The sequence below is a fragment of the Aquila chrysaetos genome, chromosome 13 (assembly GCF_900496995.4).
Source record: "Aquila chrysaetos chrysaetos chromosome 13, bAquChr1.4, whole genome shotgun sequence".
Classification (NCBI taxonomy): domain Eukaryota; kingdom Metazoa; phylum Chordata; class Aves; order Accipitriformes; family Accipitridae; genus Aquila; species Aquila chrysaetos.
In genome coordinates this window covers 26,705,915-26,725,933 of record NC_044016.1, presented here as the reverse complement: position 1 = coordinate 26,725,933, position 20,019 = coordinate 26,705,915, and the positions used below count along the sequence as shown (strand labels likewise).

Genomic DNA, 20,019 nt, shown 5'->3' with positions numbered 1-20,019 from the left:
CGAGGGAGGACAGTACGTGCCGAAAACAACGCTGAGCTTCGCAGCTATTACCTGCTACGAGTCGTAGGGGCGACACTGTCTCTCCTGGCTGGAGCTGAGCCGACCGCTTCCACTCAGCGTTACTGCTGCTGTTGATTAACCGATTTTTATTTTTTTTAATTTTTTTTTTAAAGAAACAATTCAGAAAGTGACGCATTACTTCTGCCTGTGGACAGAGGGAACAGCTGAAACGTGGGAGTCCAGACTACAGCTGTGTGACTACAGCTTTTAAAAAAAAAAAAAACCAACACATATTTTAGTGAATAAAAACTACTGATTCCCTCTGCTGGTGTTATGGACCTTATTTACTTAGCAAGGTTGTGGTGGTGGTGGTTGTAGTCACCAGACTATCTGTGAAAGGAACAGTGAGACGAGCAGGAGAAGCCATGACCTCTTCACAGCTGGGGGGTGTTTAAACCACAGCAGTCCCTCGGCCTGACCTCCTTCCTCCACTCCACCCATACATCTGTATCTTCTCCTCTTCTCTTGGTCATCACTTAGGGTCCTGTCACGCAAAGCAGCCTAACCACCACAGATGATTGCATCCATCAGGGGAATGGTGTCATTGCTAGAAAATAAATATACACACAGATAAATTAGCTGCAGAAGGGCTTCTGCAGCCATTGGAAAAGCCTCATACTCTAAAACCCATCAAATGTTTAGGGAGTGTGTGTGAATAATTTCTGAACAGGAAAAAACAGAAGAAAACCAATTTTTTTTCTATGGCGGCCACGCACAAAGACAATGCCATTAAGGTTGGGTGACAGATCCATCAGAGACAATGATTAGCCAAGACTCCAAGTAACCTGTTTATCAACAAGTCCAGGGTGGCATTTTTATGTATTTCTCTTTTTTTGCCCTAATTCCTTGCCAGGCAGCTATGAACAGGGGCATGCCCATGAACTTGGTGCACCCTGTGTGCAAAATTCATGCAGCGAGGAGAAGGCTGTGTTTGTTAGAGAATTCATTTGCAAAAGCTAATGGGGCTGGCTGGAAGCCTCCCTCTACCTTTCCCCTTTCCTTTTCCCTTTCGGAACAGATGCAGGAAGAGCAACATCTCCCGGAAACATTTATGCTGGCATCATGTGATTCCTTGCACGTCCAAAATAACCTCCCTTACACAAATGCCTGCGATGGGTACATGCCGTTAGAGCATGAGGGACACCTCCTTGCCTACATGCTGTCTCCCGGCAGCAGTGCAACAAGGCAGCTACCACAAGCCTAATCTTATCGTTAATCTGCGGATCAGGGACACATGCAGACGCAGGCTGCTCGAGAAGGAGAGTGCATGTTAGTGGGACCTCACGTAAACAGCACCACAAAACAGATGTGATATGCAATGTGCCGGTGGGCCTCAACATGGGAAACTTTCATGTTGCCCCAGGTGGGGCTGGCTTCTGGTCCCATTGTCACTGGACAAGGAAATGTCTGCTGCTTGCCTGGAAATCAGGCTTTAAACCTAGCAGCTACAGATTGAGAGAACACGGGAATCAGGACTTTCCTCAAGCATTTCTACTGGCATGGTGTACAGGATTACATCTTTTGACATATCAGCATCTAACCACCTACCTTTCCAGCTGTCCTTCCTGCTCCTGCTGCACTCATCGCTGTACCCTGGAGATGAAGAGGCCTCTAGGAAGAAATGTTGGCACAGGGAACATACACATACATTGGGGTAGAGTAACAAATGCTGAGAGATTTTACTATCTGGCTTTTTGCCCCCCATCTGGTGGTTCCTCCCCTCTCTGCATCTCCTCACTTGCTCTCTTTCCTCATCTGTGCTTTGTCTCCCTCCTCACTGTGTGTCTTTGTCTGTCCCCTCCCCACCCTTGCCCTCCCTTTCCCCTCTCCGCTCTTCTGCCTTCTTCTGAGGTCCCATAGCCTCTTCCTAGTGCTTGGAAAATGAATATAAAAACTGCAATCTCAACAGGAAAAGAAAGCCAACAATTGCGATAAGCAAGTTTTCTTCTTGGGAGCAGTCTGACCAATGAGTCATTCCCAGGGCTTTTGAAATGACAACAGGCATCTTCTCCTGTCTTTGCTGTTGCTGCCGTTGTGTTCCTCACAGCAGTGCTTACCAGCCAGTGGAGAATGGGGCCCCCTTATGCTTGGTGCTGCATAAATCATTTTCTTTAGCCTGGGGAAAAAAGAAAAAAAAAACCCAAAAACTAAAGAAGATGAATGCGTGATTCAAGGATTTACTGCTCAGATTGCTTTGGGGGTCTTTTATTCCTCACCCTTTCCTGTGTTTCTCTCCCAGGCTGCCTCTCCTGCTGGCCTAGCCCTTCACCCCACCCCATCACTCTCTCTCATGTCTGGCTGCCCCCATCTGATTTACCTTCCACTTCACTTTGTCCCCTCCTTTGTCCACCCGCATGCTTCTCTCGCTGTCACTTACTCCCTCTCCTGTGTGGCCAGATCCCCTGATTGCCTTCTCCATTCCGCGATACTGGGTAGCTTTTTATCACCTTGCTGGTGGAATCAAGAGATGCAAAATATTCAGTGTGAGGTAGACACTGAATGGTTAAAACTTGGCAAAGTTATAGAAAACTGAAAACAGGCTCTCATAGCAGAAAGTGTCAGGTACCACCAGCTCCAGCTAAATTAAATTCTGTCCCTGTAGTGTGTATGCACAGAGACATTTATATTCATATTTTTAACAGCCTTCTAAACTCTGCAGTTCACTGACAAACCCTTCATGAAGCTATCATTCCTTTTTTAACACCTGAACTTTAAAATGTCACATATAGCATTTAAAAGGACAGGCAAATAACCAAGGAAACATCCTAGCATGCATTTTGCTTCCTCTCCTTATGGTTGATCTAAAGTCCGTGGAAATCAATGGCAGTCTTTCCATCTAGTTCAGCAGAGTTTGCATCCGGTAGGTTGGTTCCTCCTAAAATTTCAGACAAAAAAGACCCCCCACAAATGTGGTTTTTTGAGTTTCCTTTTACTCATATATCTGGCAAGACTGATGTGCTGTCAAATGATCTTTTCAGTGCTAAATATACACCATTAACTACTAATAAAAAAACAGGCTTTAAAAATTCAGCTCTTTTTGGCATCTGTACAGAGCATTCCACTTGATCTCACAAGATGTATGGTTTGCACTAGGACTGCAGTCACAGTTTTCTTGTTAAAGCTGTCAACCGTTCTAGTGTCTATCTTTACAATGCAATCCAAACCTTGGTTAGGAAAATACGCATTTTTGCTTGAACTATGATATTAAGATCCTTTTCCAGCCCTTTTCTGTATCCACTTGCAGGTTACAGCTCCTGTTAAAACTAGGTTGCAACATGAAAACAAGGGAGGGAAGAGGCTGATCCCTTCTGTTTGAGACACTTCCTCCCAGTGGCTGAGATACTGTGGACATTAAATGCTTCCTTAAACATGCTATTTTTTGGAAAACATGTCGTTAGAACCACTTACAAGGCAAAACTTCACTGTCTCATCTTGTTAGAGTTACAAAGGTAACTCCAGGACAGAACATCGCCTTTTGACTCTCTTAAAATCAGCAGAGAAATTTTCCTGAACATTTGATTATTTGCCATAGCATTGCATTGGTATCCGATTGGACTCATTAGCAGGTGTTTGTTAATGGCATGGGAGAGGTGGAATCAAGTTGATCATTGTTTTCTTGTGAAAACTGATCATCTTCTGAAGGCAAACGCCTAGAGCATTTTTGACAAGCCAATGTAAATCTTCAGGCAATATTGCATGAATCAACTTTAATGTAATGACATAAAGCAAAGGGAGAATACGGGTGCGGGATAAACATATGTCTTCTAATGCTTAGGCGCAATGGGGAGCCCCCTTATCGGCTTCCATAATGCGCCTTATTATGCTTAAGTAATGGGTATTAGAAGCCAAGCAGTATGTTACATCTCCTCCTACATGGTACATTCCCATACTGCCTAGATACATATGAATCCTGCATGTCACATGTCATTACATTTTCTGAGACTATATCTCCATCCATGCTAAAAATACACAGAGAGAAAGAGAGAGAACTTGAGTGTAAGCAACAGATACTTCTGCACAGACCCTTGGCAATACCAAAGACTGAGAGATTTATACATGTGTTTATTATTCATCATTGTTTGAAGAAGAGCATTTGTGAAGATAACCAGCCCTAGGGATTTTCATAGCAAGCACCTGCTAGGTGCTTACGCCCATCCATTTCCAAGCTGGACACGCTCAAGCGAAGCCCTCTCCACCTGCCTTTTCATCTACGTGGTGGCCTGATTTTTTTCGGAAGAGCTTAGTTACAGAGCCATTCCCATAAAAATAACTCCAGAGCTATCCATAAATACTCTCACTCAGAAATTCCAAGCAGTGAACAAATCTGTGAAACTCGTGACCTGTGGTGTCCCGCTCTTCTGCTATCGAACTACAGGGACCACAGAGCCCTGAGCTTGCTGTGGGGACGAGCCACCTTCCAGCAGCCTCTGCCCTGCCACCTCTTCTAGCGAGGGTCTCTGCTGCGGGGCCACCTACCAGCAGCGCGGGTCGGCCTCCTGGAGTCCACCTCGCGATAGGGATGCAAGGCAGAATTTCTGGACCAGACCCCGCTCCCCTCCCCGCAAATACCAGGGAAATGATTAGTGGCCAAAAACCTCGCTCTAGCGGCTTCATCGCTGGCACTCCAGAGTTGGATTTGGTCTTACGTACGAGAGACAGGGGAGGAGCAGCAGTCCCCTGGTGACATGTGTCAGGCAGGAACATGGCACATGCTCGAAGTACCCCCGTGTCCCGGGCTTTTGCACTTCTGCGTGAACAGCCGAATGGGCAGACCCCTCCTGCTCGGCTGCAGCAGATGGAGCGGTGAGGCAGGCTGCGTGTCTGCGGGGCTGGGCAGCGGAGCTGTGCTCTCAAGCTCCAACTAATGAAGCTGATTTGATGAGCTGATTATTCTTGTGTATTAGTGCGTCGCTGACATGGTGCTCCACACTGTACCAGACACAGAAGGAAGGGTACAACACGGGCCCCCTACCAAGCTTTCCACCTAGGCAAATGGACCAGACGATCCAGAAAGACGGGCTTCTGGATGACGAGGAGGAGACGAAGTCCCTCTTTGTAACAGAGCACTGCAGCTTTCTGAGCTGGAATGTAGCAGCATTCCTAATTTAGATACTCTGGTTGAATTTTAAGTGGAAGTGAACAAAACATTTGAAAAGCTGTCCCTGTTCTCTCAGCAGGGAGACTTCGAGAATTTTCTGGGTTTGGGGAAGAAATACTGGCACAAAACCGGCCAGAGTTTTCCCAGGTAGAGACGTGATTCCTGGATGCGAGCACAGGTTTTCTAGATGTGATGGATGTAAACAAAGAGGGGTTGGTTATCAGGAGGTGATTCATGATGGGAGGGATAATGATGAATAGGTGTTATGACAACAACTGCTCTGCAGCTGTAGCTCTCTCCTCTGCCACAAACTGCCAAAAACTCACCAGCTTTCTCCTGGGACCTTATAATGACAGTAAACAAGGCTTGACAGTGTCCAACACAGAAGGTACATGACTGTTGACCTCCTCATGGCAGGGGAAAATTGGCTAAAGAACATCAAGACATGGAATTGCAGGTACCTGTTAGGTCTCTGGGTTTTTGCAGACAGCAAAATATACCCCAGACAACATTATTCCTGGTTTACATAAGCCATTCATTATGTTAAGAATGTTTCTACCTGTGCAGTTTCTCCAATTTTAGCTCAATATTCCTCCCTCAAAATGCAGAAAAGTACCCTCTGGGAGCACAAGGATGGCTTTTTATATATTTTTTGTTCATTTTCACTCCAAATTGAACAAGAGCAAGCCCTGGCAGAATTTTTTTCAGGCAGAGTGGCGGTTCTGCTCTTGCTGAATCATCTGTGACAATGATTAGGCAAGAACACAAAAATAAACATTCCTTGGCAGCCAGGCTCCGATCTCCCCTACAAGGTATCAAACCCACCATTTAGAGATCAGCCGCAGAGTTTGAAAAATACTGCGCTAGGTCGCTTGGTCTGTGCTTGATATGGAGAACAAGCTGTACCATACACGGAGAAGCTCAGCACAGTCCAGAGGAGAGACCAGGTATACACTGGTGATCAGGTGCTCAAACGGAGCTACTGTGTCGTCTCCGCCATGGTATCTGGATGCACACAGAATAAACAGGAGAGATTTACTAGCGGGTGCAATGTGAGGCTGAATACATACAGAGGTCTACTGGAAAGCAGGGCTGACATGATAGTATTGTTCATAATATTTATTATGTATTCGTATATGTTTGAATATCTTTCCAGATTCCTTTGCTTCAAGTGCCTTATTCATGCGAGTCCCACACTTCACCCCATCCAGGAGGTTTCTGCTCATCAGCTCCTCAGCTCTGTCACTCCTCATTACAACAGTCACCTATGAGAATAGGTAGAGAAACAAAAGGCCAGATGCACAGCTGCACAGATGAGTGGAGCACACTGTAACAAAGGAGAGCAACTCTCTTTGGACATAACTAACATGTGTGAACTTGCTTGACTGTTTGTAATCCCATTTCTTGTTGCCTGTTCTCACAGCTATGCTGAATTTAAACATACAGTGTTTTCCAGCCACGAGTGTTCTCTCTTTCATATGATAAGGCCTATTGAATCTATACATTGAGGCATTAAGAAGAACGGAGATTCAGGGAGAAGGAGGGATGAAGGGGAAGGAGGAGCGAGGGTTTAGGCAGAGAAGAAGTCAAAGTCACTGAGTTCCTTTCTCAGTTCTACCAGAAATTTTCCTGCACACTGCTGCACATGCCAGTTCACCAACATGTGCCTCGACTGGGAAATCTTGTCAAATGGGGACACCAGACAGCCCACACTATGAGATCTTGCTGTATGTCCTTGATGCATGTTTGTGAGTTTTTGAGATCCCACTTAGGCTAGCACCATAGAGAAGCTTTTAACTAACCAGGCAGAAAAGGAAGCGGAGGCTCTAAGATCTGGAAACATCAGTCTGAGGATTCATGCCTGGCAAAGAACGTCAATACTATTGCCAAGCGTATTCTGCTGAACTTTCTGTGAGGTGACTGTTCTTGTTTCTACACAAAAGCAAATATCCCATGAGGTATGAAAGACCACTGCCATATACCTGCCCCGCATTTCCACTGCAAACCAAAGTACTCATTGATTGAAAGTTCAGAGAAGTCGTGGGATGGTACAAGGAGTGGTGAGTTCAAGGACCAAGAGTGAGGGGAAATTCCAGTTTCCTGTGCTATTCTCAATCACTTCTACAGCCGTTGTAGATCCAGTGGCTTTATAGCTGGAAAGTTGTGTTGCACAGAAAGGCTGAGTTTCCCACCCAGATCTACAAACCAGAATCTCGTTCACGGCAAGGAATCACTGGACATCCCCTCCCTACCTTGTGCCTTGGAAAGCTGCGATGAGGAGGTGCTCGGGCAGGAGATGACATCTGCTGTCCAGGGCCCCCTCTGCTCTGTAGTGGGATGGGATTGGGTTGGGCATGCAGCTGGTCTGCACAACTTCGTGGTGCAGGCCTTTCTGGCTCTCCTATCTCCAGAAGCAGAAGTCTGGATTACGCAGACAGTCCTCTGGCTCAAGAGTTCTGCTGCCAGTCCTGAGCTATCGGCGCAGCACAGGAGCTGTACAGGGGAGCCACAGAGGCAGAGCACACCTCTCCTGCAGAGCCATGGTCACCACCTGCCTGAGAGCTGCTCCAGGAGCTCCTGCTCCACTCAGCTTCCCGCTATGTATTTTGTGATTGTCAGTCTCGTGAAGATTTTGATAAGAAGCTTCCCGAGCCAGGGAAGTTGGCTGCCTGCTCCATATCTGTGCTGTTGTGACAGTGTAGGACCCCACATTTCAAGGTTGGACAGAAAGTGATAGATAGCTCCAGAAGAGGCTCTTAGCTGAGGTTTATTGAACTGTCTTATTAAATTGCTGCTCTCCAGTCTATCTCTCCATTGACTACATAGGTTACCTAAGGTATGTGTCAGGGAGGTGTCTCAGATCTCCTCCCAAAGCTTTGGGAAGATAAAACCAGGCCTGAATGAGCAATGACCTCCGCAGTGTTAATAAGCTGGGTGCGCTGTGCCTGTCTCCTTCTGCTTTCAGCTGTGCATTTCTGTTTGCCATGCATCCCTCTTCCCCTCCTTCTCCCTCTCAAGCTCCCTTTTTTGCCACCCCTTTTTTCAGGGATAAGCATATAACTCCCCATCTTTTTATAAAGGGGTTATACAACACCTAGAACAGCACCCAGACATGCAATGCTCTGCTCCATGCTGGAGACCTCTCAGTGCTCCTGCAGTCCCTGAAATCTGACCATCCAGAAGCACCTGCTACCAACAGCTCGCTCTGAGTCAGCTTCCTCTACCACCATGTGCATGCAAACTAAACATATTTTTCTGCACAGGCCATTGAGAATAACATGAGTGCTTATTTTCTGAGCCATGCTATAGCTGTCTTCTTGGTGAAACATAGAAAACGAAAAAAAAAACCAAAACCAAACAATCATGCTCACTTTAAATGACTACTGAAGGAATGCTTAATGGATAAATTAGGCATTTCTTGGCTGTGAAGGTGGCACCTTTCAGTGACATCCCATGATGAAAGCTTTGGGAGTGATGACCTGATATGGTGGCACATTAATGTGAACAGCCTCCCTCAGCTACACATTTTATGACAGGATCTCAAGAGTGAAAGATTAAGAATATATTAGTTACCAACTGCTTTTCAGATTAGTTTCTTCATACAATAAGACTTAAAGGGAAGCTGGTAGGGTGCTGTGAAATCTACAGATATTTATGAAACAGTGAGCAAACCTAAAAGGCTGTGTTCTTTGAATGTGACTTGGTAATTTTCTAGCAGAGTTACAAAACAGAAAAGATCTGCATTTGGATTATTGTTTTGAAGACTTGTTGCTTACCTAGATCTTGAGCCAAACTATTTCTGACATGGAATTTGGGTGGGAGAAAATTCTCCTACACCCTGTTTGTGCTCCCTGTGCCCTGTACTAGAGGTGAGGTGTTGGTGAGAGTTGCCAAGAAAGTGAGTGGCAGCTTTTGGGGATGGAGAGGCAGAAACCTAAGCCAGGACACCTGGGAGATGCTCTGATCCAGCACATGCACCTCCCTGGCAGGGTGAATCAACATATCAGGAACATACTTGCGCCTCATCTTTTCCTCCTCTTCTTCATTGCTCCAAAACCCAAGTTGTGTCTTAAGGCTACAACCAAGTCCTAGAAAAGTTTACTTTGACACCGTAATTCTGAATGTTGAGGTTTTTTCTAGGAAAGGAGGGTAAACGCCATGGAGCATGAAGGCCACTACAGCTTAAGCAGAAGCTTGCGTAAGAGAAGATCAATGCTGGAGAACTGGCTAAGAAGGGGCCAGAGTAAATAATTTCTCTTCTTCAGAAAATTAAGCGTATGCGAGGAGTAGCAGACAGTGACTATGGGAAAACCTGTCAGAACAAAGTAGCAGTCTTCCATTCTCTCCTACCTACAGACGCAGCCAAACGCACAAGAATGGGGTTGGGGGTTGTTCATAAATAGTCTGGCTGCTGTTTGTCAGAGGCAACAGTTGAAATGTCCGTGCACAATTGCTACTTTAGCATGTGCTAAAAATGACAATGGCATCCAGTCGCAATGGCCCCGCTGAGAACTGTCGTTCCAAGTCACAGTCATAAAACTACTGGTGGGTGGTCTTCATCTCCGCTTGTCCTCATTATCATTTCATTGTGTTTCTGTGGCCCACTGCACCATGGCACTCCCTGCATTTTAAAGCATTTCATTGATGGGGCAGTTTGACATTCATATTTATATGTCCTTGTTGTATTGCAGTGGTTTCTCCTATTCTTGGGATCCAAGCCTTTTGTGAAATGGTGCGAGGAAGATGTGTATTCAAATCTTGGCCCAGTGAATTGGGTATTGTCAGGAAATACAGAAAGTATTGAGGATTTAAACATCCTGGACCCTATCTTGCTGCTGCAGAACGTAACGGAAGGGTTTTTCTTGCCAGGGACTGAAAGCAAAGCTGTGGAAGAGGTCAGATGGGCGGCACTTACCTGGTTTGGGGTTCAAGACCAAACTTACTGGTTACAATGGTAAAAGGAAGCAGTCTGCTCTCTGTCCTCCTCTGCCAGCAGCAGACAGCAAAGCTCCTGTTGACTCCAAAACCAGAAAGTCCAATCCCTAATAATATCTCTTTTATTTCCTAATTCTTGTTTAACATGCAAGTCAAAAGCTAAGCAAAGCCTATATGCAGCTCGGTGACTGGGCAAAGCTTGAGCTGTAAAAGCAAAATGTTTGCCAAACCTGTGGAAAATAAAAACAAGAGACAGCTTACACAGTAGAAAAGGGAAATCTAAAAAAAACTATTGAAACCTGAAGATTTACTTCAATTGTTTTACTTGCACTCTTGGCTGATGGTTCCTCTGCTTCAGGAACTGGAGCCAGAGCAGAGGATTTGTCCCCTACCTCCATTCCTCAGTCAGGACGGACAGGGGGCACAGCAGAGACTTGATGCATGCAGGGCTGCCTTGCCCTAGCTGCAAAGCAGAGTAAAATGGGCAGACATAGGAGGCACGTAGGGTTTCTGCCATTTTGCGGGGCCAACATGTACATAGCTGGCTTGCTGTGCGGCAAATACCCTGGTTCTGCATACATCGGGCTGCACTACATGGCTCTTCCGACTTTCCAAGTTTTGCTTGTTCCAGGCACATAAAGGAGCAGCTGCTGCTCATGTGTGCATGCGTTGTTGCCCAGTGAGGAGTTGAGGATGTGTCTTGGCAAATGGCAAGAGCCTTAAGTTTGCAGGTAAAATGCCACGGAAGGGAAATGAAAAGATAGGCCCAACTGAAAATGTAAGAAGGTGTTTGTTTAAATGTTCTACAGATGACTGTTCAAAGCAGTGCAAAGCAGGGCTTGCAAATCAAACTAAAGAATGAATGAAATATCTAACATGGGCTTTCTCCAAATTTTCCTTAAAAAAATTACCTGTGGACAAGAAGTCAAGGGGCAGCTTTTAGCCCAAAGACTAATCTTCTCCAGAAGTGCCCCTTCCTGGAGTACAGCTTTTAAACCTGACCACCTTCTCAAACCTTTAGTGAGAATGCCAAAATTGTTAGAAGAACCCTCAGCCCCACGGGATCATAATTCCCTTCTTCACCCAGAGAACAGGACCATGCAAGAAGGAGATGTGCAGGCATCTCGCGTTGATCTTCCAACATGCCTCAGTCCTGATCTGCAAGCTTTCAGAGCAGGATTCATCCCCTGTGCTCATTCAGTCCTTGGCCTCAGCTGTTGGTGCCAAAAACGAGAGTGATGAGAGCCAAGTGGGATGACAGCTTTTGTACTATGCTCCTTGGCCCACTAGAAACTGAACAGTGAGACAGCAATAAAGATGCCTTTCTGAACCATTGCGCCTAGATCCACAGCAAACCACCCTCAGCAATAACTGAATCCTGTACTTTTATTCTTATATAGCAATGACCTGAGATGGAAGAGGTAGCTTTGGACACACAGAGTGGGCCAGTATGCATCTCTGTGGAGCATCTCTGACCTGCTCTAAAGTCAGGGCAGGAGATCCCTGCCTAACCCTCCTCTGTGAGACAGGAGTCGTGCACAACAGAGCTAGCAATAGTAATACTATTTATTTAAATATTATTTGCCGCAGTTGTAGCACTTCTGTTGGTGAATGATTGATGGACCAGCTGGAACTGCATTGAGCATATTCGTTAAGTTTTTGGTATATTTTTGCTTTTGGCTGTCAATGGTTTAGACTCATGATTTTCATCTTGTGCCTTATTTATGAGCTGTTTGAATTGACAGTTTCCTATTTGCCATTCACCCCTCATAGTATTGAGCTGATCACCTAAACCACACAGTACCCCTTCTGTTTCCTTCTGGGTAGGTGAAACTTGTCAAAGAGAACAGTAAACAAGGAAATACACCACGAACACATAAACATTCATGGAGTTTGTGTGAATAAGGACATTACGAAGAGCAGCCAACCACTCCAACAATAGTCAACCTTCACTTCCCTAAGGATATATCCAGAAGACACAGCATGGAATGAGAATTCAAATGAAATTTAAACAAATATTCACCAGTCCTGTTTTTCAGCACTTAACCTGCTCTGTTATTTGGACCCTCAGTCTTTGGTCATGTTGGAGTCTTTCTTGGAGATAATATTAGCTTGTATTTTTAATGCTAGTATGTGATTTCCTGATGAATTCTCTTACTACTCATGCAGGAGAGGGGAGAGGTTCACATTAAGGAGCCTAACTGGTTATTTGGTTATTATTTTGATCTGTAATGTCTGCTCTTACCAACCTAAAAAAGAAATGAACTTTAGACAAGGTTCTGACCTACATGCAAAAATAAGACCTGACATTTGAAACTTATTAAGCGCTTTAATTTAAAAGGCAAGTAATTTCATCAAATGCATGTAGCTTCCTCCCATACTTGGAGCTGCACGGGTGTTCAAGTCTTTCACCAAAACGGGAGCATCACTCCTTTTAAATGTTGTCCTGGGGAAGCGATTCACCTTTGTCGTGGTTTAACCCCAGCCAGCAACTAAGCACTACACAGCCACTTCCCCTCCCCAAATAACCTGCAAAAGAGAATCTGTAACAATTTCGTTGTGATTTAACTTTTTTCCCTACCTTGCTAACAAGAAAAGGGGGGTGGAGGGGTGGCAAAGAAATGTGCCAGCCATTAGACCAACATATTTGACATCCTGCCTTGATTCATTTAAGAAAGACTGCAAGAACATAAGATTGTAAGAAAGATTGTTACAAAGGATTGCAAAAAGATGACTCTTGGAAGATATTGCACAAGAAAGATTGTTATAACTCATGTGCAGAGACTGTCTATAGACTGCAGGGAAACATGGAAAGGAAAGAAACCTTTTTCCTAAATACAGAAAAGACAGGTTTAAAAAAGGAGGCGAGGGACACCAGAACACTGCTGCTTTGAATGTTGCATTAAGTTTAGTTGGATTTCGTGTAACAGTGTGTGTCACTGATGTGACTCCTTCAGCATATACATAGGGATAAAATTTCATGGGGTGGTATTTTACATTTCGTATAGCAAAGAGAAAAATAGAAATACCCTTTTGAAAAAGTCTTGTTGTTTTTTTTGCTTTAATTTTCTTTTGTCATTATCGGTACTGGAACTTCTGCCTGTGGATCCTGTTGTAATTAGGAGACGTTTTGCTGTGCATTGTCCTCAGTGCCTGGCTGGCTGCTCGGAGGCTGCTCTGCTCACTTAGAAGCACTCAGCAGGGAAACAGGGTCATGTTGGGAATCAGCACAGACAGCTGTGACCCAGCGTTGCCCAGTATCCAGCATGACCAAGAGGACCCAATTGTAGGCGGGGGAAGTGCCCTGGTCCCCAAGCACCATTACCTATATTACCGTATGCACACTCTGATAGGGTGCCAACAAGCTCCTCACGCTCCCTTGCTCCTTCCAGCCCCATCCCACCCACTTCTCCCGGATGCCAGGTTCTCGCACCTCCCCTGGCTCAGCGGGAAGGTTGCTTCCCCAAAAATGAAGCTGCTCCAAAGGCACCCATCCCAAGATGACTGAAAGCAGCCGTTCCTGGGCCGGCCAGGCATGCAGAGGTGCAGGCACTGGCGTCCGGGGTCCAGAAAGGTTCCTTCCAAAATGCTAGGAGTCACATCGTGTTTTGAAGGCTTAATTTGGTAATTGGGCAGCCCCCCCCGCCATCTGTGCTAGGCGGTATCCGCACACGCTGGCTGGGCAGAGGCACTTGGCTCCCCCCTGACAACAGCCTGACACCTCCGATTAGGGAGCACAGCCTCCCCGCGCCCCGCTCTCCCCCCATCCTCTCTGGGAGAGGCAGCTCCTGCCAGGGGGGTCTTTGGGTGCCCAAATCCGGGCAGAAGGGTGGCCGAACTGGGTCTGACCAGCAACACCTGTAGGAGCTGAAAGCAGGTGCTGAAGCAGGAGACGGGTACAGCGCTTTCCCGCTGCACCCTCCCAGCCTTCAGGGTTCTGTGGGTCGGAGAGGCAGGAAGGCTGTGGTCACAGCCACAGCTCCCTCCGTGTCCACCAAGTCTCTGATTTTGAAGCTTTTCTTCCAGGCCTAGGCACTGTTCTTGTAAGTGGCTCCCAAACTGTATTGAACCTCAGCGTCCAGAAACATCAGCGAGAAGCATTTTTTTGTCATGCAGATGTTTTTGGACATATGCTCAATGTTAGACTTCAAAATGATCCCCCTTGAAGGAAGGGAAAGTGAGCATGGGAATGCCTAGGTGGTCTGAAAAAACCTTCGGTGCTGTTTTGATATCAGCGGCAGCATTGCATTTTATTCTGGGAGGAATATTCATGGCTAAGCTCTAAGCCTCTGATTTATAATGGAAATACTGATAGATCCAGATCCATTTGCAGATGCTATTATAATGTTTCATCCTGGGGAGGGGAGGGGGAAGGCAAACAGCCTCCTTCCCTTTTCATTTTAAATATCGGTACACTCTGATATTGGTTTCATGAAGCATTTGGATGGGTCCTTATTCACAAATGAATAAAAATGAGTAAAGTCCTCAGAATCAAAGGTAAGCCAAAACTGGCACCCATAAGCACAAGGCAACCCAGAGAGCCCATCTGCAGCCAAACCATGCAGCAGACCCAGACACAGCTTAAAGGCTGGCAACAAGACCGCCTGCAGAATCTGCCAAGGAGCCAGATGCTGTTGCTTCCCAAGCTTGGCATGAGGGTTCCTGATTGCCATCCAACAAAGAGGAAAAAGAGGAATGATATAATGTGGTGGGATAAAACACATCCCACCTCAACCTCCTTTATTGCTCATTGAAAAAAAATCGTGGAAGATACTATTGGAAATGTATCATTGTTTTCAGAAATACATACATTAGCCACAACAATGGCCTTGCCAAATGGGAAAAGTAGGAGCTATTTAAATGTATGTGCCATTTAAAAAAAAAAAAATTAAATCTTCATATGCTGTGTTTTGGGTATGGATGTCTTTGTGTCTTTTGTTAACTGTTACAGTGATAACCACTAAAATGAATACAAGTGTAGCAAAAAGCTTCCAGTTTTTTACAGTAATATTTCAAAATCCCCTGTCTCGGCACAGCTGTCTAGATCAGATAGATCACGATGATGGCTACCGAATGTAAAGAAGCCAGGTTTGTAAAACAAGGTGCGGAGAAATAAAAAAGGAAACTGTAAATGAAGACATGTGCCGAGAAAGACATTACAAAACAAAAAAAAATACATCAAGGCATTAAACAGGTAACGGCTCTGCTTTTTGCACAGTTGCACAACTCTGTGTTGATGTAGCTCGATTTCATTGGCATCACACCTGAGGGAAACTGGAGTAATACCATGAAGGATTTGGCCCAGACAATATAAAAAGAAGTCGTGGGACTGTGCACCTGAGGATATATAAAGAAGCCATGAGGGCACCATCATGTATGGCAGTGGAAAGGATGAAGCAAAATAAATAGGAAAATATACGTAAAATAATATGCTGCAGGTAGGTAAAGAAATAGGAAGCGGTAAAAAAGTCATATAAAAGAAGAAATAAGAAAATACTGGTAGAGTTACCTGAACAATAACAGCTGTTATCATTACTTTCATCATCATCATCATCATCATCATCATCATCATATCATATTTTGGAAAATACCAGGTGCTTCCATAAATGATATTTCAGGGCAGCTCAAACGTATTTGCAAATTCAAGTCAATTTTGCCAGAGACTTTCAGCTGAAAGAAATACATCAGAACATGGTAGACAAACCAGTCCCATAATTTCCATTGCTAGCTGTTTCAGCATAGTCAAAAGATTCAGGCACCTGTTAAAAAGGGGAAGGCTTCCTATAAAATCAAGGACAAGGGATCCCCTTCTATTCAGTAGCACAGTGGTTAGAGCAGTCGCTGAAGACAAGGACACTCGGCTTCAATTAAACCTGTAGCCCTGTGTCCAGGGTGTTGTCTGAACAGGGCTGTGGTGCATCTTCACATCTCTTCTGGGCACAGGAGAATGTTGAATATCAAACCTGAGCCCTCCACGTTAACAAAACTGCTCTGGCTGCTGCGATACTGGCTCCCAGGAGCACTTCTCTCCTGTTCTGTCATCCCAGCTTTTACATCCCTTGGCTTTCATTAATATTTTTTATTGTAATTATTTTGTTGTAATTGTTTTGGCTGAGGAAGATGTTTCATCTTCTTCACCTGAATCAAATGACTTTTAGATTTCCTTTTTAATTCTTGTCTGGTTTTGGTCAGTCTAACTCTTTTTAATTCTCTATCAAATCCAATTATTCATACTTTCAATATACACATTCAACAACCTAATTAGTTGCACAGTCCTTCTTACAACATTTTCAACAGGTTAAGTTGAAAATACTTGGTGAAATATGAGGTATGGAAATACGTTTATTGTAAAGAAAGAATATAAAATAGAAGCATATTGTAAAGTGTTACATACTAAAAGATATAAGGTTGCTCTTGGTGCACTTCTTTAAGTTTCAAATACATATTTATATTTACAGAGCACTATATGTGATAAATTCATTGTATGTGTAAAATCCCCACTGTTAAGAATTTCAGTGACAACCACATTTATGCACTGGGAAGTGAAGAAATGTGACACCATGAGAAGGTGTATCTCAAATGGTTTCTCGCACCTTTGCAAGCCACCGGGAGACGTTTCCCTTTCTGGACCTGGACATTTAAGACTAGTAATAAGGAAGGCTTCAGTTTGAAGGGCTGCTATGTGTTTTTATAGCTGACCACTCCAGAGTATGCAGCCTATGTTATAATACATTTGTTTCTTGCTAAATATAACTCTCTTCTTAGGGGACAACATTGCCTACTGCAGCAATATCATATCGTGATATCGAACGAATTAGAGTATTGCAGAAAACACAGGCACTAATGAGCACTGAAGACTATAAGCAGGATTGCCCAAGATTTTCTATTCTAAAATCTTGCTTTGTTATATCCTAACTTGGCTGAACATTCACCACTTGAGGTAAAATTTTCCATGATGCTTGGCTGTCTCGGGCTGATAATTACGGTTCTTGTTTTGCTAAGTTTTAGAAAAAAAAGCTCCTTCCTTAAATAGGGCCCTTTTCTCATGTGAAATGGGTTCTTGCATTAATTGACTGGCTTAGGACTTCTGTTCTTTGATGGCAGGAGTCGGAAAAAACGTCAGCGCTCTGAGATTTGATAACAATACGGTGTATCGGCAAAACGCCGCCCAGTCCGACCGTGTTACAGCTTCGAAGAAACCAGGTTGGTTGCGTCCGGCAGCGGTGGGCTGGAGGCAAGCGCTGAAATCCTCCGGGCGGACCTGAGCAGACATGGCTTTGGGGTGGTGTGCCTACGTCCCGCTCCCTCACCCTTGCCGCCCCCGGGTGCCGCCGCTGCCCGCAACACCCTCCCCGTTTCCCACTTCGGGCAGCGGGAGCCGCCTGCCCGGGCTCCGGCACTACGCCGAAATGACAGGAGATCTCCTTTCTGGGGGTGGTGAGGCCGCGCGGCCAAACGGCGGCTGTCACGGCGCGGTCACTCGTGCTCCTCCAGCTGCCTCCATCACTGCACGGGGGTCGTGGTGAGCGGCCGCGCCGCGGGCCCCGGGCGGCGGCCCCGGGGGCCGGGGAACACGCCGGCCGCCTCCTGGGCCGGGAAGAGGTTGCAAGGGCGGGTGGCACAGACCCTGGCCGCGATCCCCAGCCCTCCCTGCGACGGGCGGCTGGTCGGCAGAGCGAGCGTGCCGGGTGCCGGCGCAGGTCCCCGGGCCGAGGACTTCTCGGCCCGTCGGGGCGTCTCCGGCCGACGGAGCACCTGGAGAGCTGGCGCCCGCCGGCAGCAGCTGCGGCAGAGGGGGGCTGGCGGGCCAGCAGGCTGGGCGGCAAGCGGCAGGGGGGCACCCCGAGGGGCCCCGTCCCCGCTAGCAGAGGGGGAAGCAGGCTCCGCGTTATTAACGGCTTCCCTGGAAGCCGAGCTGGGGCCGGGGCCAGGGCAGGCAGGCAGCCAGCCCAGCATCCCGGGAGGCTTCCTCGGCTCTCTTCGCCCACCTCTTTTGCTCCATCCAGTGGTGACGAGCCACCTCGGAGCCTCCAGGCTTTGAGGCCGAGGCCGAGGGGCTGGGGGCACCGCAGCCACCCCGCCTGGCTTTCCCGCGGCCCTGGAAGAGGACGCCCTCGCCGGCCCTCCCCCGCTCCGGCTCCTCCCCAGGGGACCCGGGCGCCGGGAGCGCACGGAGCCCCGCTGGGCAGCCGTCGTCCCCACGGAGAGCGGCTGGCTCAGGGCTCCAGCACCTCTCCGGCCGCAAGGCACCGTCGCTGCCTTATCGCCCCGGCCGCCGGGGAGGCAGCGGCAGCGGGGGACCCTCGCCTTCGGCCACCGGCCGTGCGTTGTGGCTGGCCAGCTCCTGACCAAGTCCTCCGCGGCGTGGGGGCGGTGAGGAAGGGGTGGCTGATTTCCCCATCGCTTCTGGGAAGAGGCAGAGCAACGGGGGCCGAGGCCAGGAGGGGCCCCTTCTCTTCAGCCTGAGCCCAGGGGAGCGTTGGCTGCTGGAGTGAGCCCTCAGCCCCAGGTTTCCAGCCGTACCCAAGGCGAAGGCAGCCTGAAGGTTCCCCCAACTAGAGCCAGAGCAGCTCCTCAGGTGCTCGTCACCAAGGGCAGCATTTGGCTCCCTGTGATTTGTTGGGGATTTTCTTTTTTTCTCTTTTTCGTCATCGTCTTTTTTTTTTTTTTTTTGCCTTTGACATTCATGTCTAGTTTGTCAACGCTAAAACCAGAAAACCTGCATTCTCACAATAATTTATGTGTTGCCTGAAAGAAATGCGCATTGTCTCAGCAGCAGGGACCCAGCAGTGAAGAGTGAGAACCTTCAACACCCCTCCCCACCTCCCCCCCCATTCTGTCCTCTCTTACCTGGGGCGTTTCGATGCCACAGGATAAAAATAAATAAAAGCAAGTACTTCCACTTCCTCGGAGCGGAGCTGATACGGCAGTAGCTCACTGGATGAGAGCAGCTCAGACCTGAAACGCTTTCTTCTCTGTTGGGATCACAGCTTGAGCGTAGGCTTGTTGTGTCGGAATGGGCCTACTGTACCCAAACATCTGAGCTTTCTCCAGCTCCTAGAGGAACATTTTATACTCATTATACATGCAGCAGAATTTCAAAATATGTCCCTGGGACCAGAATGCAGGAGGAGGACATTAAAGGTTAGGAGGTAGTAGGGGAAAAGCAAAAGGAATGAGTAATCTGGAGTTGCCTGATAACCCTTCGAGGCTTAGTCAAAATTAACCATATTGAGCTGTCGTGAAAGGGGGATATGTGCTACTTGACGTATTGTTAACAAAGAGAGGATTTTATTGCTTTAGGTACCTTTTAGAAGTAAAAAGCAAAGGATCAGCTCCACATCCCAGGTTTCAAAATGTTATGATCTAAGCGCAGAATTCATCACTGCCACCACTAAGAGATCATACATCCTGGAGTGTCATGAGCCATCCGTGATTTGTGTCATTGCAGAGGATGATAAATCACTGCTAAAGACATAACAAGCAGCATCATCACTGCAACACAATAGATCATGATGCATCAAGATCTTTGCTAAAATATTATTTACAGTTAGCAGGGGCTTGGAATGGCAAAGCAGAAGCTGATATTAATCTTTCCTGCATTGTGCCTTTGTGCACGCTAAGGGCCCTGCCCTGGGAAAAATGGGATTTGTAACGTTCACTGATGCAATAACCACTGGTTGTGTACACTGGAGCTGAGAGGTATTAAGTATATATATGTATTTATGGAGAAAAGGAGCGATGGCGAGAGCAAATGAAGTCCCATTCTTCAGAGTGTTGAGAACTTGGTGATTATGCTGTTTAGAGCCCATCTGTAAATGCAGACATGAAAAGGTCTCTGTTCAGCAATGCTGGGGAGAGAATTTAGTCATAAAGCTTGAGGGGAAAATGGACTTACTGGTTTTCAAAGAAGCTCCGAAGGTCTG

The 20,019-nt window shown here is 46.5% G+C and overlaps 1 long non-coding RNA gene across 2 annotated transcripts; it reads right to left on the bottom strand.

Annotated features, from left to right (window-relative positions):
* Positions 1–326: 326 nt before the first annotated feature.
* Positions 327–19,141, bottom strand: LOC115350447. 2 transcript variants are annotated; one of them, XR_003926441.1, is made up of 5 exons: positions 18,944–19,141; positions 15,603–15,763; positions 2,118–2,176; positions 1,609–1,671; positions 327–607 (listed from the first exon to the last, which is right to left on the bottom strand). It is a non-coding gene; the product is annotated as an uncharacterized LOC115350447 (long non-coding RNA). The 2 variants fall into 2 exon arrangements; XR_003926442.1 differs by lacking the exons at positions 15,603–15,763; positions 18,944–19,141 and adding an exon at positions 4,711–5,745.
* Between the last annotated feature and the right edge of the window lie 878 nt (positions 19,142–20,019).